Here is a 24799-nt window from a genome sequence, read left to right on the forward strand (position 1 = left end):
CTCCCATCCATTTTCTTTTATTTTTTTATTTAAAAAAATTTTTTAATGTTTATTTTTTAGAGAGAGAGAGAAAAACAGAGCACAAGAAGGGGAGGGGCAGAGAGAGAGACACACAAAGAATCCAAAGCAGGCTCCAGGCTCTGAGCTGTCAGCACAGAGCCCGACGCGGGGCTTGAACTCACAAGCCATGAGATCGTGACCTGAGCTGAAGTCAGACACTTAGCTGGCTGAGCCACCCAGGTGCCCCCTCCCATCAATTTCCAGTGACTGATGACCAAAGATCCTTAAAAAATAGGTTCTATTTTTAGACAGAAGTCCTAGAGATGGCTTTCTTCTATCACACATGGGATTTGAAAGTTTTCAGATTCTTTCCTGAATTAAAATATTACAAGGACACCCTTGCAAATCAATTGTTCCTTACACGTTTTCCTCACCATTCTGACACTAAATGGGTCTCTAAGGAGAAAGATGGCCAAAATGGGTAGATGGTCTAATCAACAGTGTATGTGTCATATACTCAGAAGGAACAAGAGAACATCAAAATTGGGTCTTACTCTTTCAAAGATTCTCAAACTTTAAGTTGCATAAGAAAACCCCAAAGTTTGTAGTTCAAGAAGCTGGATGGGACCCAGGAATTAGGATAGTTATCAACGTCACTAAGTGGTTCTAATGCAGGTTGTCCTGAGACCACCTTAAGAAATACTGCAGGCTGGGAGAGCTGTTACAGTGGGGGAGGGGAAGGAGAATGGTGGGGAGAGGAAGGGCTTCTTCCTAAGCCTTAGGTATTTTTTTAAAAACAAAAGAAATGCTATACCACTGAGGCAGGACACTGAGAGTCAGTGATTATATCCAAACATGGAAATGAGTGAGTGATCTGTTTAAGCAAACAGGTAGTATCCTATGGTTGATCTTAAAAATTTGCCCAGTTAAGGAAAGTGCAAAGGTGATAGATATTCAAATATCTAACATCTGGATGGCTGGCACCAAAATCCTGAAAATTCTTTACTGTGTCAGGCATTGACCTGTTAGTTGCTGGATCACAAAGAGGTCCAGGGGTCACTACACTTAGTGGAACCCTTGGAGGACTTTAGCTAGTTCATTCTTTTAACAGCTGGTGGTTAAATTGTATACATCAGCTGACTGGTGCCCACCAGCTGGCCCTGACTGTCAGCCTGGAGTAGTGTAGTGCTCCCCGGCCCCCCCAGAACACCTGTAAGCAAGGACTCTGCCACTCTCTCCCCCTCTTTCCTTTCTTCCTTTTTTCTGTTCTCTATTCCCTTTTGTTTTCATCTCTTTTCTCCCCTTCTGCCATCCAGTGGCGTTCAGGTTAGCTCAGCACAGTGTTTTTCACCTGGCACATATAATTAGTATTCATCAAATTAAACACCCATATTTAGCACTACAGGTAGTATTGAAAGGCAAAGAAGAACAACACAAGTGCTCCCTAAGATGAACAGACTCAGAAAGCCTGAATGGGGGCGCCTGGGTGGCTCAGTTGGTTAAGTGTCCGACTCTCAGTTTCGGCTCAGGTCATGATCTCAGAGTTCATGGGTTTGAGCCCAGTGTCGGGCTCTGCGCTGACAGTGCGGATGGTGCCTGCTTGGGATCCTCTCTCTCTCCCTCTCTCTCTGCTCCTCCCCCACTCATGCTCATTCTCTCTCTCTCTCAAAAATGAATAAATAGAAAGAAAGAAAGAAAGAAAGAAAGAAAGAAAGAAAGAAAGGAAGAAAGCAAGCCTGAATAATTGTGTGCCATTGTAAAAACTGCCACTTGGTTGACAGAGGCCAGGATGACCCTGGAGCCCACAGTTCTGCCCAAGGTGACTTCACTTGTTCCCTCTGGATGTCCCCATGCTTGCTGAGGGCCCTCACTCTCCCCTCCACCCAAACTGACCAGGAGCTCTAAGGAAAGAGCAGAATCAGAAGCTCTGGATGTTTCTATGCTCTCAATCTGGTCACCACTCAAGTGCAACTGTACTGGCCTAGTTTCTCCACCATGGAGATAATATCACTTGGTAACAACATTCATCTTTTTCTTCAACAATGTTTAGGGTATTACGAATCTAATCTTTAAAATAGTCCTATGTTAATATAGTACTTCAAAAAAATTAAGCCAATGAGAAAGAAAGCTAGGTGGTTGTCCAAAAATAAAGGGTGCATTTCCTCTCTACCGCTTTTTGGTTGATCTTCAAAGGAATGCAAGTTTGAAGAAAAGTGCTCTCAAGTTTTGATGCTGGGGACAAATTCCTGCGTCTGTGAGTCTAACGAGAAAAGGAGTGGGTGAATGTGGCATAGATAAAAACGGGTATTTTTTTAGGGCTTGTCACTATTTTTGTGAGCTGGAAACTTGTTTTTAATCTTGCTGCAAAGTTGATTGGAGAGCCTTCAGGAAGCCCTATGAGCACTGAGTGATCTAGGAGAAGTGGGGTGTATTTTAACACAGGAACACTCTTTGGTTTTGAAAAGCACAGTTTACACGAGTATTTTTGATCAGGGAGCATTCAGAGCAGAGGCTTTGTTGTTAAGAGAGCCTCGGGATCCAGTAAAAGCTTCAACAGTTACCGTGGGACCCCAAGGAAGGTCCTCAGCCCCCCTCCACCTCAGTTTTCTCATCTCTTCATAGAGATAAGTCTACTCTGCTGTTGGCTTATTGTGAGGATTAAACAGAAATGCATGACAAATATTTAGTATGGTTCCTGATATAGCCTAAAGACTCAAGTCATTGGCATCAATTTAATTACATTTGCCAAAGGGGGAAAGGAGAAATGCTCAAATAAAGACCCCATTGATAAATACAGGAGTAGTAGATGGTGGCCATCAAGAGTTGCCTCAGGTATCAGCCAGTACCAGCCACAATGTCGCCCACTTGTCGCAAATATTAAATCCCACTGTGATTTATTTAAACACACGTAAAAGATTTTCATTATCACTATATCAGCTTGATCCTTTGAGATGTTGTATCTCCTTGCATCTCTCTTGCCACATTACTCTTTCTTTCCGTGTGAGATCTACTATTTGTTGACTCAAGTTTTCCTTTGTTGGTACGGGCTTTTCTTAAATGCGGAGGTTCTTCATTTGTGTGCGTGGGGTACTGGAGATTCAGTTAGATTGTTTGGTGTTTCTGTTTGTGCAGCCAGATTGGGTGAAGATCCCAAGTTCAGTGGAGCAAGAGGGTGGCTGAGTGTGCTGTAGGGAGGGCACTTTATTGGCTAGTCTTTGCCAAGGACGGCCCCTCCCTCCTGGACATCGCAGCGCCTGCAGCTCTGTTCAGATTCCTCCTTATTCTCTCAATTCCTGTTGTGCAGAAATCCAACCACCTTACTACACATGCTTCGTTCCCCCAAGTACTCATTCTGAGCCCCTCCCTATCCCCAGCATTCTCCATCTCTGGGTATAGAGCACTCTGGGTGGGCTCTCACTCTTTTTCACCCTCTCTCTTGTCTTCCTTTTGGACTTCTGTTTTCTCTTTGAGCTGATCTCTCTTTAAATCTGTCTTTTAGGGATTTCTCATGGCTTCTAGTTCACTGTGGATTTACTTTCTTGTTTTCCAGTATATTTATGGTTTGCTTATGTGTTTGTTATCACTTTTTCCAATATTTCTACAGATTTGAGGTAAGAGAGCTTACTATAGCATGTAGTCAGCCTGTCATCTTGACTGGGAACTTTTAATCATGTATCTAAGAGGAAAAACATTAATAGGACCTTTAACCATTATAAAGTATCAATATCAGAAAAAATACCCAACGGGTCATCTTAAAGGAATCACCTAATGTTTGGGTTTACACAATGCAAAAAAAAAAAAAAAAAAAACTGAAAAATACAACCATCCACAAGTATTGGTAGCATGTATATGTCAGTGTAGAGTTTGCATCTAGTAATAAAAAATAAGATAAATGTCCTAAAGAAGCAAATTGTATAGGTTTTTCACTTTTTGAACTATGTTGCAAGAAAAACAATGTTTACATTAATGAGTATTTCTTTCCTATCCCTAAGAATTTATTAGATCTAAAGATAGAGCTTCTAGAAAAGTGCTGAGTGCTTTAAATGACATGTAATTTATTATTGGGAATTTAAAAAGTTTTATATTCTTCAGAGAAAGGTTTTTCTTAGATTCCAGACTTATGGTATAAATGCTAGCAGAGTATAAGCTGGAATCAAAGTCAACTAAAGCTGGGTCAATACTGCTTTTACTTAAAGTGTTTTCCATTTAGTGGGGAAAAAAAATGAATGTAAATTGGTATTGAAAGATGTCCATGGGATAGAGATTAATTAACTTCTGATAAATGAGCTAGAGGTGATTTCTATAAATTTTTATAACTATGTCAGAACAGGTTGTGTATCATCTCTCACTTTTGAGAGAAAGCACTGGCTCAGAAGCTATATTCAGCAAGTATCTCTCTATAACACCATTAAAATAAATTTGAGGGCAAAGGGTGAACCATCAAGAAATGTATACATTTACTGAAGAGATTTTTTTTCCACACCAGTAAATTGATGTAAGTTACTTCAGCATCTTGATTCAACAAAGAATATTAAAGGAAAATCCCAGTTTTCAATAATGGTAGCACATTTAATAGCACACTCTGCAAGTACAAAATTAGTCTTTCCTTCAAATGGACTAATCATTCAATGTGAAAATTCCTTGGAAATTTTCTTGAAAAAGCAAGAAAATTAACATTTTTGTAGTCTGTGAGTGAACAGAAAAAAGAGACATTTGTATCAATTATACATATTACCCAATAGTTTAGGATTTTCATGTTGAAATGTCTCAAAATAACCCATTTAACTTTTGTTCTCAAATTTTCATATTTTAGTAACTTAATTTAGTCAACAACATTGATTTTATTAAGATAGGTATACCTCTTTGTAGAAGAAAATCACCAAACTTTCTTTTGGTTAAAATAATTGAATTGGCTAGTCTTTGCCAAGGACGGCCCCTCCCTCCTGGACATTGCAGCGCCTGCAGCTCTGTTCAGATTCCTCGTTATTCTCTCAATTCCTGTTGTGCAGAAATCCAACCACAATTGTTTATTATTGTAACTTTTTGTTATTCTATTCAAGTACAGCACTGCAAAATGTTTCAGATTTCACTGATCAATTCATTGAATTATAATTCACCTCAAAATTTTGGAAACTATCTGCTTTAGATAGTTTTATGAAAAATATAATCAGATTTTCTGATATAGCCACAAAATCAGCCTAGAAAATTCATTTTTATACAGTTTTTTAAGTTTATTAATTTATTTTGTGAGAGAGAGAGAAAGCACTCATGCACGTCCAGGGGTAGGGTAGAGAGGGAGAGAGAAAAATCCCAAGCAGGCTCCCCATTGTCAGTCCAGAGCCTGATATGGGGCTCAATTCCACAAACTGTGAGATCATGACTTAAGCTGAAATCAAAAGTCAGATGCGTAACTGACTGAGCCACCCAGGTGCCTTGAAAATGAGTTTTTACTACATTACTATGTTCTTTCCAATTGCTGGATATTGGGTTTTCTTTTAAGTTGCTAAATACAACTAAGTTTGACATTAGATGAAGTAAATTTTCAGCACTTCAAAATATCTCACCTGACACCTATTATAAAATTTTCTTTTTACCCATAGTTTCTCAAGGCATTGTTTCTCCCAGGGTGGCCTGTGAACCGTCTACACCAGAACAGGCTCAGACACTTCAAAAAACTTAAGACTGCTGCTGCCCACCCCCAATTCCATCACCACCATAGCCCTCTTGCTGAATCAGAACTGCTGGCTTTGGGGCCTATGTATCTCCATTTTTAATAACTTGCCCAGGAGATTCTTATGAACCTGACAATAGAAAAAAAACGAACTCAAATCAGTCTTTCTTTAAATGGCCACTACCATTTTAGATTTTACAAAGTCAAGAACAGATTGTTTCAAGTGGTGTTAGGAACTCATTTTCCTTAGGAAAGCCCGGGATGGAGTAGGGATCGGAGGGGGGAGATATCAAGGAAAACCAGACAGCTGGTCGCAACCATGCCAGATTATCTTGTCAGGACACTGGGTTGTCCTGGCGTGCTGCTCGAGCTGGCATTTGGCAGTGGACTTGTGTAGCATCGCAGACAGCTCCTGGACAGCACTGACTCTCCCACCACGCTGGGGAGCCCAGCTGGTCCTCCTGTAAGAGGCAGGTACCCTTAAGATAGGTCCTAGCAGACCAAATGCTCACATGACATTGGTTTTCAGCTGTAACTAACAACACCTTGAATACGACCACTTTCCTTCCTGGACCAGAGTTTGGAAATACCCACAGAGGGAAACATATCAAGAGGAGGCATAGGGTCTTGGAAGACAGACTCTGTCAGTTTAGTTTGGCTTAGAGCTAGGGCTGCCTACAGTGTGTTTCCTTTTTTCCTGGGAAGACAATTCTACCTCAGTGACACTTGAGGTTAATGAAATTTTCCTGAAACACCTAGAAAAACTAATAACAACAAATAGAAAAAGAAACAACACCACAAAAGTGTGCGAGACCCAGATACCAACTGCTGTAAAAGAAAGTAGTGGCATAAAGAAAGCCTTCTCTTATCCATTTCTGTACCTCCAGCTGGACACTGTATTCTGCCAAATGTTTGACATCACCCACATACCAAGGACCCTGACCTTGGAAGGGCTTTAGCTATGGCTCATTATCTTCTCTCTGATTTGGATCTGTGATGACCTAGATAGCAAGGGACACGATAGTGCTGAAATAAACTCTGTTTTCCCATGTTGTACTTGCATAGGCCACACTAACCCAGGTAAAATGATGTCCATGAGTCTCTTTAAAAGCCTTCTAGTTAATCAAAGCTTATATTAAACAAAGACAGAACTAAGGCCCAAGCAAAAGCATCTATTTTTATTGCTCAGAGGCACCTGCACAGTGCCTCTGGAAGCTTCCTCAAATTTTGGTGAAACCACATGATAGCGGTATATAATATTTGGTCACACCACACACATATGCACACACACATGCATGTTAATCGCATCTGTACATGCCACCTGCTCTCCATTCACACCCCCATGGTTTAATGAACAATAAGAAGGTAAATGAGGTTGCAATGGAGATAAAGGGAAAAAAGCAGGAAAAGGTGGGACTGGGAGGTAAGCAGGGACCAACTGTTATAGGCCATAATCAGGACTTGGAGCTTTTACTAAGTGTGAGGGTGATCTGGTCAGATTTGGTATTTGGGAAGGATTGTTCTAGAAACAATATAAAGTAGTCGGAGACCATTGCAGTAATCCAGGCAGGGGCTTGTACTAGACAGGTGGCAGTAGAAATCAGGAAAGAGAATAGATAGATTAGAAAATGAGGCATTAGCTCTGTGGGAGGACCATGATTTTTATTTTGAATGTATTCAATTAGAAAAGGCTTTGGTGTTTCAAATACACAGGTAGTTATAAGGGTCTGGAGCTCATAAGAACTTGAGTTCTCTCTCTACATTGTTGACATGTCAGCCTGCTTCTTGCGACCCAGTGCTTTTCTAAGTTTTTACATTTCATCTGATAGACTACTATCTAGATCTGTACTGTCCACTACAGCAGCCACTAGCTACAGGGAGCTGCTAAAATTGAAATTAATTAAAATTTAAAATTCAGTTCCTAAGTTGCACCGACCACATTTTATATACTCCATAGCCAACAGTGTCTAATGATTATAGTACATGACAGCCCAGATACTAAACATGTCCATCATTCCAGAACATTCTACCAAACAGTGCTAATCTAATGACCTGCTGGTCTCTCAGCTACATCTATGAAACTGAATTAACATTTCCTGCAATATCATACCAGTTACATTCTATATGGTTTTAGTTATTTCTGTGCCTGAACCCTTGTGTGTTGTGAGTTCCATAAAAGCAAGGACCATGCCCTACTCATTCTCAAGCCCCTCACAATGTGCTTAGCAAGTACTTTGTACTATATGCTTAGCTAGCACTGGTTGAATAAATGAGTGAGTAACTGAGTAAGCCAATATCTAAAATTCTGTTTCAAAAACATATAGAAAAACAGAGAAAAATAATCACTTTGGTATGTCTTACTTAGATTTTATGCTGATGATACAGCTACTAAAAATTGAAAATCAGAGTAATATAACCTGGCTTATAAGAGAGCTTCATATGAGAGTTTATCACACATAATTATAACATGATCAGAGGAGAGGAAGGAGAGATAGAAAGTAGAAGGTGTTCTCCCAAGCTGCCTTCTGCCCCTACTGCAGTCAGTTTGAACCAGACCAGCATTCAGTGCGTAATATCTACCACCCATTGCCACTTCGTGGAGACAACAGCAGCAATAGTGTCTGTTGCTATAACATCTCTGCTTCTCTCTGTCATGAGTTCTGCCTCTAATGGGTCAAAATTGCTGGCCGGACAGCCATAGTTGTGGTGAGAGTTCTACCCACATAGTCTTCCTGATACTGGTCAGTGTCACAATAGGGACTTCCCTAAGAGTCTTAGTCAACATCCAACCTCCATATGCTTCTGCAAAGGATGTCCTCATCACACCTAAGGATGGGAGGACTGGAATAGGAATTAAGTGTTGATGGAAGGCTTGGGAGGAAGAAGAGGCACAGGAAAATAGAATAGGCAAAGCTTGAGGAGAAACACACCCCTTCTTCTTTCTTCCAGCCATATGACAGGGTCTGAAATAACTGTCCTCTTTATGCACTAGGAAGAGGAAACTGTAGGTGAGAATCAGTATTTTGGACATGGTAAACCACTGGGAAATGGTACGCTTGTGGATAGTAACAATCATCATGAAGCACCAAGCACGTGCTAGGTGCCACACTAGACCCTAGAGATCCAACAGAGGTGAGCCGAATGCATCTCTGCTTCCCTGCTTGTCGTGTAAGAGGAGCAAGTCAGTGGGCACCTATACTGCCCACCGATAAGCCGTAAGGTAGGAAGAACACAGGTTCTGGGTGCCGGGAGACTTAGGTACTCCTGGAGGGTCTAAGGAGAAGGCTTCCTATTGGAGCTGATGCCTAAGCTAAGCCCCAAGAGTAGGTGTTGCCCAGGCCAGTGAAGAAAGAGGAGAGAGGCCCAGGAGAGGGGCTTGAGGGAGAACGGATGAGCAGGTCAGACGTCCGGACAGAAGTGAGAGCTTGGCAGTGCCAAAGTGCAGTTTTCTGTAACTTAGAGTATCGGCCAGAGAAGTGTGGGAAGTGAAAAGGTTGCTGGAAAGATAAAGTCTACATACTGTTCCCTGTCCCCTAGAACTAGAAAAGATCTCATCTTTTTTTTTTTTTTTTTTTTTTTTTTTTTTCCTTTTTCTTATTCTACCCTATGTTTCTTGCTCCTCCACAGGAATCCAAACCAATCCTGCTGCCGGGCTACAACACGGGGGCTGGTGCAGGGTGGGCTGCTGCACGTGGTCTGGAGCCAGGCAGGCTGCCTTTCATTCATTCCCAACTCTGTCCCTCAGTAGCTGCCAGCCTCGGGAATTTAATAATTTGCTTGTTTCCTCACCTACAAATGAGAACAATGATGCTACCTACTTTCTACAGTTTTGGAGGAATTACGTGAATACTTCCATAAGTAGAGTTTTTAGTGCCAGGCACCTAGTAAGCACTCTACAAAAGGTTATCCGTTGTTATTATTTTGAACTAAAAAGGCTCTTGTTCGCTAATGAGGAAATCAACATTTAGCGTACATTTCCACGGGAAGCAATTTACAAACTTTTCTGTGCCCCAACCCGCTGAGAATCAGGGCTAGGAAGAAGGTTTTAAAACTCACTAAGTTTTCTATGTGTTACAGAAGGTGACATTTTTCTTAGAATAAGAGATTTCCTAAGATTATGAAAAAAGTTTCAGGTATCTATCAGAAAACTATTGCAATATGTTAAAAGATTTGGAGAAAAAACCCAAAGATAAGTTTCTTTAAAGATTAAAAAAAAAATTAGCCTCAGTTATCAAAAACATAATGACAGGACTTCTGTGTTTTCTTTTTTAATCTTGGTGCAGTTAAAAAAAAAAATCTAAGTATCACTATTCTTCAACTTGGATATTGTATCAGTACTTCCTTTCTTCTCTCCCCACATTATATCAACATATTCTTATTCTCCCCATTTTGCAATGAAGACACTGAGGCTCAGAGATTATTAGGTAATTTGGCCAAAATTATGCAACTAGTAAGAGATGTAACCAAAATGGAACCCTGAGCCTTTTGACTACAGTCTGAATTTGTACTCTGATATTTGAGCCTTAGCAAAATTTCATTCCCATAAAATGCTTAGAACCCTGTAAAGCATGCAGAACACAGTCAATAAAGGCTAGATGATATCTCGAAATTGCCCACTGACATTGAGTTCTGTAGGATATTCATAAATGTTCTAGGGAAAAAGTAATTCAAGTATGTTTGGGAAATCCTGGGTTAAACAAAGTTAAATTCGTTGTTAACTGTAAGGTCTCTAATACACTACTGGGCATTATAAATATCAAAAATGATAATAGGGGTGCCTGGGTGGCTCAGTAAGCATCTGGCTTCAGCTCAGGTCATGATCTCATGGTTCACGAGTTTGAGCCCTGCATAGGGCTCTGTGCTGACAGCTCAGAGCCTGGAGCCTGCTTCAGATTCTGTGTCTCCCTCTCTCTCTGCTCCTCCCCTGCTAATGCTCTGTCTCTCTCCCTCCCTAAAAAATAAATAAACATTAAAATTTTTTTTTAATGAGAGTATAGCTTAAGGCAATTTCCAAATCGTATTTGGCCATAGACCTTTTTTTTTTTTTCTCTCAAAGTAGTTCAGTAGGACCAATATTACCAGGAACTAATGATGGAAGACATTCTGTATGAGGTAAATGCAGAGTGGCAGATAATACTTATAATTCAAATTCACTGGTGACAAATATTTTGCGTGTGTGAAAAAAAGTTGTTTTACTGTACAGAACAGAAACAGCATAAAAAGGAACTTGAAGTCAGTGTTCTAAATCTTAATTTGCTTGATATGGGGAAGCTGAGTGAGAACAGCTTTGCAAAAATATGTCACCAGTCAAGTAGGAAGTGGGCATTCTTGCAGCTTCTAACAGCTTCAGCCACTTTGTTGTTCAGAGCCAGAGATGCAAGACATCCTACCTCGGAAAGCACACATACACACACCTACAACCCCAAGAACATGAGCAAGATGATGAAGAGTGTTGGGGATTTTGGTGGCACCCTTTGTGATATACAGATTGAGGTTCAAAAATTTGAAGTAAAGCAATTTCAAAGTTTGAAAAAGTTGCTGGGGCGGGGGGGAGAAATGGTTTTGTATTCTGAATGATTCCCTAATTCTATGACAACGGGTAGTTTGAGTGTTCTGAGTGGTAGCGAACCTCATCAGCCCACAGATACTGAATGGGACAATGTAGTTGTGTTTAATGTTGAGAGATTCCATTTGGGGCCCAACTCTATCAACTTTGGGTGACTTTGGCAAGTAATTTCTTTGACTACCTTCTCATTTGCAAAACAGGAAGAGAATGTGAATTAGACCACCTCTAAGGCACCTTCCAGCTCTACAGATCTGTGAAATTGAAAGAAGTAGGTTACATACCTCTTCTTTATGTTAATTCCCAGGAAATAGAAACTTCTCTGGATAGCAGGGGCCTTGTAAGAAGGCCGCAAGAAAATGATAAAAAACAATAAATGCTGGAGGTTAGCCACAGCCCCCAGGAAACCAGAAAAGTGTCTAGGCCCTAGCCTGCAGGCTGCTGTGTAATGTTATGAAATTCAGGGTGATGGTTCTGAACCAGTAATTGTGGGCCATGAAGGCCTGGAAATAATGACAGCTGTCAAAAACCTCTATTCCAGGGTTGCCAGGGCAAAATTCCTGAGACAGAGTCCACATTTTTCAATGTCAGAAATGCAATATATATGAGAATGAGAACTGCCTTCCTCTATGGGTGTATAATGCCTAATTGAAATTGTAACCACTCAGTCTCTGGAAATTAGGCTAGCCTTTTACCTTTCTGGTTTAAGTCCCACCTTTCAAGATGAAACTTCGTGAGACATTTACCAGTGCCCCTTTTTTCACTGCCTACACCATCTCAGTTAGAGTGGGCTTAGGAAACCAAACCAAGTGACTAGCACATGAGATGACTTGAATCAGAAAATCAAGAAGTTGTGTTGCTATTTTTAGTTTACTTTGAACAAAAAACCACATTTCTGAAAAACTCCGATGTTTGCATCTTTGTCTTTGCACGATTTATGATTGTCTTGAGAGATAAACAACATTTATCTTTTGAAAGATTGGCACATTCAAAGGAAAGCCGCTCATGATCATCGGTGCCAGAAGAAGACTAATCATAAGATCATTCACAGCGGCAAGTTATTAAATGTTCAGTTGTTTGAAAGTATGGATTTGTTTTTGTTGATGATGTCGAGTATAGTCAAAGTACCTTGCCTTTCCAATCATGTTGTTAGGTGGATGTAAAAATGTCTTGGGCTTCTCTGCATACAAGATGGTAGCTATGAGAAGGCCTTGGTGGGGCAGCAGAATGAGCTCTGGTAGAAGGGACACTGCATTGCTGTATTTAGAGAGAGCTGATCTAGGCTCCGTACCTGCCTCTGGAGCACATAACCCCTGGATCTCATAAATAAAATGAGCTGTTCGGTTCTCCTAAATGCCACTGGCCATTGAGGACACACTATTCCTCACTGAACACAACTGTCTTGCTTATCTTGCCTCCTTGACTTCTAGCCACTGGAAAGCTGGTGGCACTCATGAGCCATCGCAGCAACCGAAAACCAGTCCCTCCTCCACTCCCACCCCTAATTCCAAATGCTTCCTTGGAAGCTGGTACTGCCCCACCCCCACTTGGAACCATGAGCAGATATATCCTGAGATTCCTTTTTGCCCAGCATCCTATAACGACTGGCCAGGAGAAACAGTGAGCAGTCATAAGACTACAGTTTTACACCTCATAGAAACATCCTACATAGCAAGAAAGCTGCACAAAAAGGTGCCCTAACAGTTGAACTCATTATGAAATTACAAAGCAGCAATTCCACATACTTTCACAGCAAACTTTTGTCCTTCTTTTCTTGTGATGTCCAGAGAAAGGCAGGGCTTTTTACCCCACTGAGGTCAAAAGAAGCCCCCACTAGTGACAACAATCAGGCACTCCCGCACTCCAGCCCATGTCAGCCACTCTCATCTCCAAACAGTTTTGATTCAATCCGCCCAGCTATGGCTGGATTGTATCAACTGGAGTCTTCTCCAAACCCTATCAAATAGATGTCTAACCCACATGCTATTGACGTACTCCCCACTCCACCAAATGGGTCGCTTCTTTAATGTTATCTTGGATTCTCCATAAAGGTTGAACAGTCAATAGAGAGTCTGCCTGGGAAATGTCCTCCCTATTCTCTCTTCCCACCTCAGGTCCCCTTTTCTTTCCCCTAGCTCAGAGATTTGACTATCAACAATTTCCCTCCTTTCTGGGAAGTTAGCGATCAATCTTGCTTACCCCTAGAATCATCTCAGCACACACATGCACACATGCAAACACATGGATGGGCAAGCAAACATACAGCCATGACTTCTGAGAAATTTTAAGGTACTCCTTTTCATAGAAACAAAACAAAACAAAACACTTGGAGAAACTGTTTCCGTATGGGGGGAAGAGTTCTACCTGCATGTTTGCTTAGTTTATCAGTTGTTGATTTTCTGGTTTTGCCAAGTCCCTCCTTAGCTTCTTTCATTTTACAGAGTAGCATGTATTTTTTCTGTTATTTCACCAATGAGATGCTGAAAAAACTCTCAAAAGGAAGATGTTTAGCTTTTACCTTTTTAGAGCTTTCAAACAAATGAGATGGGGAGACACAAAGAGAAAGAGGGCACAGTTTTTGGTTTCATGGAATGGTAGAAAGAATATAAGACTTGAATAAGGAAAACAGGATGCTTGTCCCTGAATCTCCTGATTTTAAGCTCTGTGAATCACTAAACTTATCTAGACCTCAGATTTCTTATCTTTGATCAGAATGGAGGACATTTTTAAGAGGACATCACATAAGATATCATCCTAAGACTAAGTGATTCCCTTCTTCTGTGTTTCTGAGTCCTATGTAGAAGCAAGAAGATGGCCTCATAAAGGTCTATTTATGTCAAACTCGATGAACTACCCTGGAATAGTAGATTCACAAGAATGTTCAGTTCTACAGTTTTATGGTTCCGTCCTTAGGATCAGAGATTCTTATTCCTTGGTCATTTGCCCCATAAGTGGTATAGGGTAGGTGGTCAAAGGCATCTTGCCTTCTTGATGAATCCACTTTGCCTGGTTCCATTCCCTTTCTGGATAGAAAACTGGCCGTCAGCATTCTATAAAAAGTATATTAAAGAGTGTTCCTCGTCACTTTGTCTTCCTTTCCCCAATCTTTTCAATCTGCCACATCTCCTAATGTCATCTTCTGGTTTTCCCGATTGCCTTCATCACCCTCCGCTTCTATTTGTCACTTCCCCATCCATCCAATTACCAATGGGGTAGTGCCCCGGGCATCTTCAATGAGTCTTTTCCCAATTCATAATCACCAAGTTCTCTTACTTCAACTTTGGTGGGATCATATAAGGTTTGGTCCTTGTGGAAAGGGCAAATCATAACCAGAAGGAACTCTCAGATAATGAAGTACTAACTAGAACTGTCAGCTAGTAGCTGATACAATATTATTGAAGGTCAAAAATAAACAACCTGCATTTTAAGGCTGAAAAAGGAGGTTGTGATAATATTACATTGCAGGCAACAAGTTGCACACCTTAGTAGTGCAATGACTACTTAAAGTTACCATTCTCTTCACAGTCTTCTACATTTGTATATTGACCTTTGAATAGGACAAGGTATAGCACCATTTATTCTACTCCAGTGATTCTCAAGCTTTAGTGTATGTCAGAATGACCTAGAAGACTTATTAAAACACAGATTGCTGAGTCCCAGCCCCAGAGTTTCTAATTCAGTAGATCTGGGATGGGGCCTGAGAAGTTGAATTTCTAGTAAGTTCTCAGGTGATGCTGATGCTATTGGTACTGGGCCCAGATTTCAAAAACTACTGTTTTTAAAATGGACAAATGCTATCCTCAGGTTATTTTTTTTTTATTTGTTTTAAATGTTTATTTTTGACAAAGAGTGTGTGAGAGAGAGAGAGAGAGAGAAAGCAGGGGAGAGACAGTGAGAGAAGGAGACAGAAGATCTGAAGCGGGCTCTGCACTGACAGCAGACAGCCCAATGCGAGGCTCAAGCTCACCAATGGTGAGATCACAACCTGAGCCAAAGTCAGCGCTTAACCAACTGAGACACCTAGATGCCTCTGTCTTCAGGTTATTTAATTTTTTTTTTTTTTTTTTTTTTAAAACAATCAACTTAGGGGCTCCTGGGTGGCTCAGTTGGTTAAGTGTCCGACTTTTGATATTGGCTCGGGTCATGATCTCATGGTGCATGAGATCGAGCCCCACATTGGACTCCATGATGACAGTGCAGAGTCTGCTTGGGATTCTCTCCTTCTCTCTTTGCCCCTCCTGTGCTCTCTCTCTCTCAAAATAAATCAATAAAGTTAAAAAATAAGTAATAAAAGGGGCGCCTGGGTGGCTCAGTCGGTTAAGCGTCCGACTTCAGCTCAGGTCACGATCTCACCGTCCGTGAGTTGGAGCCCCGCGTCGGGCTCTGGGCTGATGGCTCAGAGCCTGGAGCCTGCTTCTGATTCTGTGTCTCCCTCTCTCTCTGCCCCTCCCCCGTTCATGCTCTGTCTCTCTCTGTCTCAAAAATAAATAAATGTTAAAAAAAAAAAAATTTAAAAAAAAAAAAAAAAAAAAAGTAATAAAACAATCTACTTAAAACATCTTTTTATGTCTTAATCTAAACCTTTTACCAGCTTATGCTCTGGTTTCTCTTCAAATCGCATAAATCTTTCGCCTTTTAAACCTTTTACCAGCTCAGTAATGCCAGCATTAGCTGACTTGACTTTCACTATTTATTTCATTTAAAGGAGAAGAAAAAAAAATTGGTGTTACTCAAAGTGTGGTCTGTAGACCACATGCATCAGAACTCCCCAAGATTCTAAGCAAGAAGACAGACCTCTGAGCCCTTTCCAAAAGCACCCGAATCAGAATGTCTAAGGAATGAGTTTTTAGAACCTATTTTTATATAAGCACCCAAGTGATCTTTATGCACCCTAAATTGTGAAAACTACTGCTATAGATCTAAGTTCAGTAATCAGGCTAATAACCAAGGTCTGAACAGTTGAATTCTGAAAATCGAATAAGAACCTAAAATAGGATTCTTTCCAGAAACTAGGAGTCATATTTCAGTTGAAGTATCTAAAATAACAAATACCACTTTTGCTTTTATTTTTTTTTTATTTTTTAACGTTTATTTATTTTTGAGAGAGAGACACCCACAGCATGAGTGGGGGAGGGGCGGAGAGAGAGGGAGACACAGAATCCATAGCAGGCTCCAGGCTCTGAGCTGTCAGCACAGAGCCCCACACGGGGGCTTAACTCACAAACCATGAGACCGTGACCTGAGCTGAAGTTGGACGCTTAACTGACTGAGCCATGCAGGCACCCCAGCCATTTTACCTTTTAAAAGAACTATGCTATGTAATTTACTGATGTTTCACATGTAAGGGTACACACCTATAAAGGTACACATATTGCTGTACATAGTTGATTTTTCCCCAACATGTACTCGTTTCTTTGTCACTGAGTAACTAACTTGTACTTTTTTCTGTTTAATGTCATCCTAGTTAGACCTCTCTAAGTTACCAGGGAATCTTTCAACATAGTTTTTATTTTCTAAAGCAACTGTAGCCCCTACAACGAGGTGTTATCACCAATCTGAGTTACATGTGCCCCTTTGATGTAGTCCTGCAAAAAACTGCATTGGAGGTTTGGTGAAAATGAGCACTGTGACACAATTTGTAGGTGTCAAAGTTTACCAAGTATAAGTAATACAGTTTTAGCAAAGCATACCAGAAGAAACCAGGCTGGGGGATTTTAGGTGGGTTGGTATCCATCATACGTCGATTGTTTGAGTGAAGTCCTGGAACATACGGAAAGCCCAAAGTGGGGGCTTACCAACACTCTTATCCTTCCTCCCAGTTTCGTAACACTGAAACTCCAACATCACTACCTTTCATGGTTATGAAAGATGCATTTAGCAAGCCACATTATCTGGATCTAATATGGGTACTTCATGTCCAATTTCTCACTAGGTTACCAGCACTGTCTTGCTTCATTGACCACAAACTACGTACTAATGATTAACTACCAGCTCTCTACAGGCACACAACAATCAAGTAACGAGGATCAGTCAATGGATGAGGGCAGAAGTTCTCTACAAGTTAAAAGGGATGTGACTCCAAGTCCAAAGTACATGGTCTTGACAGATACTCACGTCTGACTAGTTTGGATTCTTGTCTCCTCCCTGGCTGACATTTCTGGCTGACCTTTGACTAGTCCATTTCTTATGTATTCACGATCCTTGGTCTTGGTCTTATACTCCCAAATGGTCCTGCTCTCTTATTGCCAAAGATTTGCTATCTCTTGGCCAAGTCACTGATTTTAAGTTCAATAAATTTTAGACCTAGTGAATTTCTCTATTGGGTAGCATTTTATTCCAATTCCAAGACTGATAGTAAAAGTTATTATTTCTACTAATTACAACTTCTGCTTCTGAAATTACAATTTCTACTAATTACAACTAATTACAACTTGGTGTCCAACCATACAGTGATATAGGATAGGAATGTCTGGGCAGAGACCAGCTAGGGCAAATTCCTTAGGCAAGAACCAGCTTAATGTGGTTAAAAAAATAGAAACACATAGAGTGGTCTGGAATATGATAGGTGAAGGGGGAATAGGCCAGAATAATAGGCACTGACCAAATCCCACAGGTCCTAAGAAGTCATACTTTGGAATTTGTGAAAGGAAGCCATGAAAATTGGAGTCATTATGAACAAGAATGTTACAATCTGCTTTACATTTTAGGACTTCTTTTGCTATGAGGAGAATAAAATGTAGGCAAATAAAAATGAAACTGAAAGGGATGCCTGAGTGGCTCAGTCGGTCAAGGGTCCAACTCTTGATTTCAGCTCAAGTCATGATCTCACAGTTGTGAGATCAAGCCCCACATCAGGCTCAGTGCTGGGTGTGGAGCCCTCTTGAGATTCTCTCTCTCCTTTTCCTCTGGCCGTTCCCTGAGCACACAACTCTGTCTAAAATAATAATAATAATGCGGCACCTGGGTGGCTCATTCAGTTGAGCATCCGACTTCACCTCAGGTCATGATCTCATGGTTTGTGAGTTCAAGCCCCACATCAGGTTCTGTGTTGACATCTCAGAACCTGGAGCCTGCTTCAGATTCTGTGTTTCCCTCTCTCTCTACCCCACCCTGCTCATGCTGTCTCTTTCTCTCTCAAAAATAAATAAACATTTAAAATTTTTAAATAATAATAATAATGATAATAATTAAGCTGAAAGACTGGCTAGAAGGCTTTAAGGTGAGAAACAATGTGGTTTGGACCAGAATGGCACAGTGGAAGAGAGAGAAGTAGATAAATTTGGAATGTTTCAGACGTAGCATTGATAGGAATTGCTCACGTATTGGGTGTAATGAGTCAGAAAAACAAAAGAGGAATATTTATTTATTTTGATAGAAAAAGAGAGAGAAAGAGAGAGAGAGAGGGAGAGAGAGAGAATCCTAAGCAGGCTGTTCATTGTCAGCGCAGAGCCCATTCGGGGCAGGACTCAGTCTCACCACTGTGAGATCATGACCTGAGCTGAAATTGAGAGTCACATGCTTAACTGACTGAGCCACCCAGGTGCCCCTGGAGTTTATCAATTCAATTTAGGGACTGTAAAACTTGGTACATATTGTTTGCTTAGAATAATTAAGCAAAGCATACAGAGAAGATCAATGAGGTAGAGAAATGTGTACATCCAACTGGTAAGCCTGACTGAACTGTGGACAGTCAAGACAGTGTATTTCAATCTGAGGTCTTTGGACATTCTTAGAGGTCCTTAAATTTAGAGATCTTAAATTTTCTATACAAAATTTTTAATTGGGTTTTTGGTCAAGTGAAAAACTAAAAAAAATTAATAATAATATAAGCCTGGATTTACATTAATTTTCACTAAAGTACACTCTTATTTGCCTCAGACTAATGATAAAAGAACAAATGAAGGCCAAACAGTGTCACCATGAACTATAAAAACAAAGATTTCACAGTAATTAGAAAAAGAAATATAGTGGGAAAGATTGAGTTATAACACAAGACATAAAACTATAGTGACACTAAACTCGAAAGAATATTCCTAATTAGATCATTTTAATTAAAAATAGGATATCCTATTTTTAGGATTAATGTAAATGCAAATAGGATATGACAGGGCGCCTAGGGGGCTCAGTCGGTTAAGCATCTGACTCTTGATATCAGCCCAGATTGTGAGATCTCTCATTGTGAGACTGAGCCCCTTGTCAGGCTCTCCGCTGAGCATGGATTCTCTCTCTCCCTCTCTCTCTGCTCCTCCCTTCAAATAAATAAACATTAAAAAATATTATATGAAGAAAATAGAATATGAATATGAACTAAAAAGTGGGTTTACTCAATGGTTAAACACATGCTAATAATTGCAAAGATTTATTAGCACCATAAAAAAGTTATACAAATACACCTAATTTAACTAAATTTTCCCTCACAGATCCATAATAAGGAAGGTGAATGAACATTAAACGAAGTACCTACTGTGAGCTAGGTACTTGGGTAGGCACTTTGGTTAACTAACATAATTATCATAAATTATTGTGAAGTGGGATTTTTATCATTTTACAGATTAAACAGAGGCTCAGAAAGATGAAGTCATTGAAAAATGGCTAAAAACGTCCAGTGGTAGACAGGTTATGAAGAGACAAGACTTCAGCTAGTCTATAGTGACAGCCACTGGGGGACAATTTGACAGGGCTTTTGTGAATATAAAATGTGCAAGTCCCTCTATCTCAGCAACTCTACTTTTAGACATCTCTTCTAGAAAACCACTGTCACATATACACAGAAGTATGTTTGTGGATGCTCACTGCCCCTTGTTAGTAGGCAAAGCGGAAAAGACTAAACAAACCATGGATTGTCCTGATCACACAACATACTGCCAGAGTTACAAAGAATGACATAGGCCCAGTATATGTAATATGGTATTCAGAGTACAGTAATATTTGAGGTTTTAACTCAATATTGCTATGCATACATTCATAGGTGAGTAAATGCATAGAAAAAGTTCTGCAAAGGTAAACAATAATTGCCTCTGGGAAGAAGAGCAGAATAGAGGGTGAGAGGTCATGTGAAATGTTACTTTATCTGTGCCGTAAAACTTTTTCCAGAAATGTTTAATATATTATTTGGGTAAATAAAAATACTTATTTTTTTTTTAAGAAAAGAAGGAAGAGAGAAAGTTGCATAAGATCATACCTCTAATAGGAGCTTCTCTATGACTTTTCTGGGTCTTCTATGTCTTTCTCTTCTCTAGGTCTTTTTTTTTAAATGTTTATTTATTTTGAGAGAGAGAGAGAGAGAAAGAGAGAGAGAGAGATTGCAAGCAGGGGAGGGGCAGAGAGGGTGAGAGAGAGACTCACAAGCAGACTCTGTCCTGACATGGGGCTCTAACTCAGGAACCATGCAATCATGACCTGAGCCAAAATCAAGGGTCAGATGCTCAACCGACTGAGCCACCCAGGTGCCCCCTTCTCTAGGTATGATTTATCATCTGATGCTTTTGTGCTCTTGACTCAGAATCCCACCTTTCTTTTCCCTAGGTGATCTTCCAAAAACAGCAATGACAATAATAGTCATTGTCATGGAAGAGGTAGGCATTCACTGAACCGAGTACCTTCTATTTACACCCACCTTCTACATAGTCGTGCTTTTTGCAGTTACACGGGGTTATAGTCACGTTTGTTTTTCCAATGCTTCTTCCTTTGGAGTCTCACCAGAACACCTGTTCTGTCCAGGAACTACAGGGAAGCTTTTCCTTCTTTGTTGGCAGTTCTGTCCTCTTTCCTGAACTCCTATGCCTCTCTACCTGGTCTGACAATCCAATTTACCCCTTTCCAAATGCCATAGTTTTAGCAGGGAAAAAAAGGCTTCCTGGATGAACCTGTGATCAATTTCCCTTAATAAAACTTTTCTTTATGGCACTTCCTGTTTCTTAACTTACAAAGGTGATTTGTCACAAATTAATATAGCCTATAATTGTGCTTTGTTTGGTGTGCAGAATTTTTCAGATTTTTATTTGTTTTATTTATTTATTTTGTTTTGTTTACCTAGTTGCCAACATTCAGAAATTGGTAAACAGGAGACTTGTGCCCTGTCTCAATGGGGTGGCTACTGCGAGACTCTAGCTCATTGTAAATACGTGACGAATGAATCTAGATTTTTCTATGAAATCTTCCAAAGTCACATTTCCACCTCAGTGTGCACAAGCATGTTCCTACCTGGCTTCCAATGACAGTTGACCTTGAATCCCCTGCTTTAATTATTCCTCTATTTGCTCATATTCTAAAGCTGTGATAGTGTCTCTGCAGCATCAAAATTTACTCCTTTTCTGCTCATAGATGTTATGTATCTGGGTTATATTGATTTTATTTTCAAAGTATTAATTTCTCCAGAACATTCATTATCCCTTCAACATATAAAGTAGTTCACATGCAAATGTTTCTAAAACTTGAATTCTAGTACTTTCTTTGCTCCCATGTAAGTTGTTGGTATACTTTTAAAACACCTTTTAGTATTTGAAGAAAAGAAATACAGTTCTTGTCTTCTGCTCAAATATGCTCTATCTCAGAGCAAGAAAGAGGCACTTGGTAAATTATGAGCATTTGACCAAAAAACCCCATAAATCTTTCCTATATACTGACTTTTTAAATTATAACTTATAGTCTTTACAAAAAGGAAAGATTCAAAAGTCAGTAGTCTTCTGTCAAATTACCACCTAATAACTTGAATTTCATCTTATGAATAGAAAATAAAATCATTTATAAAAACAATTTACATTTGATATTTAATATATTACACTTGATATATGGTGACATATAACTATATGAATAATTATATAGACAACAAATGAATAGTCAACAAAGTTATTGGGGTAGTGAAGTTTTAAGAGTGAAAAAATATTCAGAGACCCTGAATGTTAGTTAGTTCTGACATAGAGAAGTTTTAAGATAATGAAGACTTTCTTTACTTATTTTTCTCTAATTGACGATCATATTGTTTTGATCTCTACTTCTTCACCTTCATCCAAATTTCTGCTTTGATTAACAATGTAAACACACATGTTTCAGTATTACTTTTCTTTCCATTTTGACGGACTGTTCTAAGCCGGCCATGATTTTCTTGGCGGCTTGCTTTCAAAGTAAAGTGTTTCTTACTAATATAGTTACAGTGCTTTGTTTTCAACTACATTGGTTTTCAAAATTTCCCATCCACTATGGGTTTACAAATCCTTTGAAGATAAGAACAGATGGCTTTGAATTAGGGCAAGGAGAAATTTGGTAAAATGAGGTGTTCTAAGCCTGTGACCCAGAAGTTTCAAGTCCTACCTTTGAAGGCTGCTGGGGATCTTGTCAAAAACTTTAAGATAATTTAACATAAATGGCAATATCTACTTATATGTCTGTATTGTAAATGATATTCTATATGAGAGCAAATGCCAATCATAAAAGAGATAATGTTCTTTCTCAACAATTTAGCTAAATAGAATGCTATGTATACCTCTAACATATATAAAGGAGACACAAAGATACACACACACACACACACACACACACACAAATAGGATGTCATATAAGCATTTGAAAAGATCCTTAGCCTCACTCAAAAACATAGAATGCAAGTTAAAATTTTACACCATTTTTTTTTACTCCCCAGAAATTGTTAAAGACTAAAAAAGCATGATAATGCACAGTGTTAGTGAGGTTATGGTAAAATCGGTATTCTCCTCTTGAGCTAGAAGACAAATGAATTGTAAAATCTCACTAAATAGCATTATTTACCAAATTATTTTAATGTTTGGTTTTTTTGACCCACCAATTCCACTTTCTAAGAATTGATGTTACAGATGTATTTATGCTTGTGGACAAAGACACAGGTACAAGAATAATTTTATAAGAGTAATTATCTAATAATCCAAAAATATGGAAGAATAAGAAACAACCTAGAGTCCCTCCAATGGTCAGACAACTCTACTCTGGGCATATATCCAAGAGAAATGAAAACGTATGTCTACAAAAGATGTGTACAAGAAGGTTCGTACCAGCATGATTTATAGTAGCTACAAAGTGGAAAAAGCTCAAATGCCCACCACTGACGAATAGATAAATAGATGTGGCACCCATGCAGTAGGTTTTTATTCAGCTATAAAAAAGAATAAAGTATCGGTATCTGCTACAACACGACTGAACTCCAAAAACAACTTAGTGAAAGAAACCAGTCACAAGAGACCACACATTGTATGATTCTATTAATTTGAAATGGCCAGGGTAGACAAATCTAAAGAGACCAAAAGTAAATTATTGGTTGCCTACAGCAGGAGTAGGAGAGCAGGGACAGGGATCAGCTGCTAATAGGTTACAGGGTTTATTTTTGTGGTGATTCGTATATTCTAAAATTAGTTTACGGTGACGGTTGTACAACTATAATATACAAATACCATTGAATTGTAGACTTTAAACTAGTATGTTTATTGAATTATACCTCAATAAAGTTATTTTTTTTAATAACCTAAATTTCCATCAATAAGAAGACTGGTCAAATAAATGATGGTAAACCTATGCAAGGAAGAGCTCCATAGCTATGGGGGGAAATTTGGTTTCCTTATATATAGAATAATCTCTTTTTTAAATGAAGAAAACAAAATATAGAATAACATGTACCATGGTCCCATTTGTGTAAGAAAAAAAATGGAGTATTTCTTGAAAAATGTACATTTCTTAAAAGACTGGTAACAGTTGTCTTTAGGGTGGAGACTGGGAGACAAGATCTAGAATGTGAGATTTCTTTTCAACAGTCCGTCTTCTATTTTCTTAAATGATTTGCCATGTATATATCTATTTTACAATAAACTATTTTAAATCAGTTTTTTCTTTTTTTTTAATTTTTAATGTTTATTTTTGAGAGAGAGAGAGAAACAGAGCGTGAGTGGGGGAGGAGCAGAGAGAGGGACACACAGAATCCGAAGCAGGCTCCAGGCTCTGAGCTGTCAGCACAGAGCCCAATGCAGGGCTCAAACCCACAAACCACAAGATCATGATCTGAACCAAAGTCAGATGTCTAACAGACTAAGCCACCCAGGTGCCCCAAATTATTATTTTTTTTTTCTAAAGGGAAAAGAGTAAAGGAAAAAGAATGTCCAAATCAGTAGAACATTAAATGCCCTGCCAAGTAAATAGACACAGAGTGTTGGGTACACACAGATGTTGACAGTGGAGACCCACCCTCAGAAGTTCACTGTGGAACCAGGAAAAAAACAAATCGATACAGAGATACATAGATACATAGATACACACACAGATGATAAACTTTGGGAATTTTAAAGAAAATAAAATTAATGTAAGAAACCACCTGTGCGTGCTCTGTGTACAAATGGAGAGCTCTCTGAGCGACATTAGGTTGCATCAGTGTTAACACTACAGAAGGGCAGTGCAACCACACTACATTTAAAAGGGTAGGTGGCCTTTCAAAAGCTTTCTTTCCACAAAATGGTCAGATGTATGGCAATTAGCATGTGGTTTCAGGCAAAAATGGTAGTTTAGAAAACTTTTTTCTTAAGTGGGCTTCACTCCCAGTGTGAAACCCA

General features: G+C 39.4%; 1 protein-coding gene and 1 long non-coding RNA gene across 5 annotated transcripts in view; one reads left to right on the forward strand and one right to left on the reverse strand.

Moving 5' to 3' along the window:
* Positions 1-24799, forward strand: part of FYB1 (FYN binding protein 1) — a 162093-nt gene that overhangs the window by 75147 nt on the left and 62147 nt on the right. The gene's annotated exons all lie outside the window — the stretch shown is intronic.
* LOC122227218 lies at positions 3049-5270 on the reverse strand. The gene is made up of 2 exons (XR_006205926.1): positions 5022-5270; positions 3049-3316 (listed from the first exon to the last, which is right to left on the reverse strand). It is a non-coding gene; the product is annotated as an uncharacterized LOC122227218 (long non-coding RNA).

Source organism: Panthera leo, chromosome A1, assembly GCF_018350215.1.
Source record: "Panthera leo isolate Ple1 chromosome A1, P.leo_Ple1_pat1.1, whole genome shotgun sequence".
Lineage (NCBI taxonomy): Eukaryota > Metazoa > Chordata > Mammalia > Carnivora > Felidae > Panthera > Panthera leo.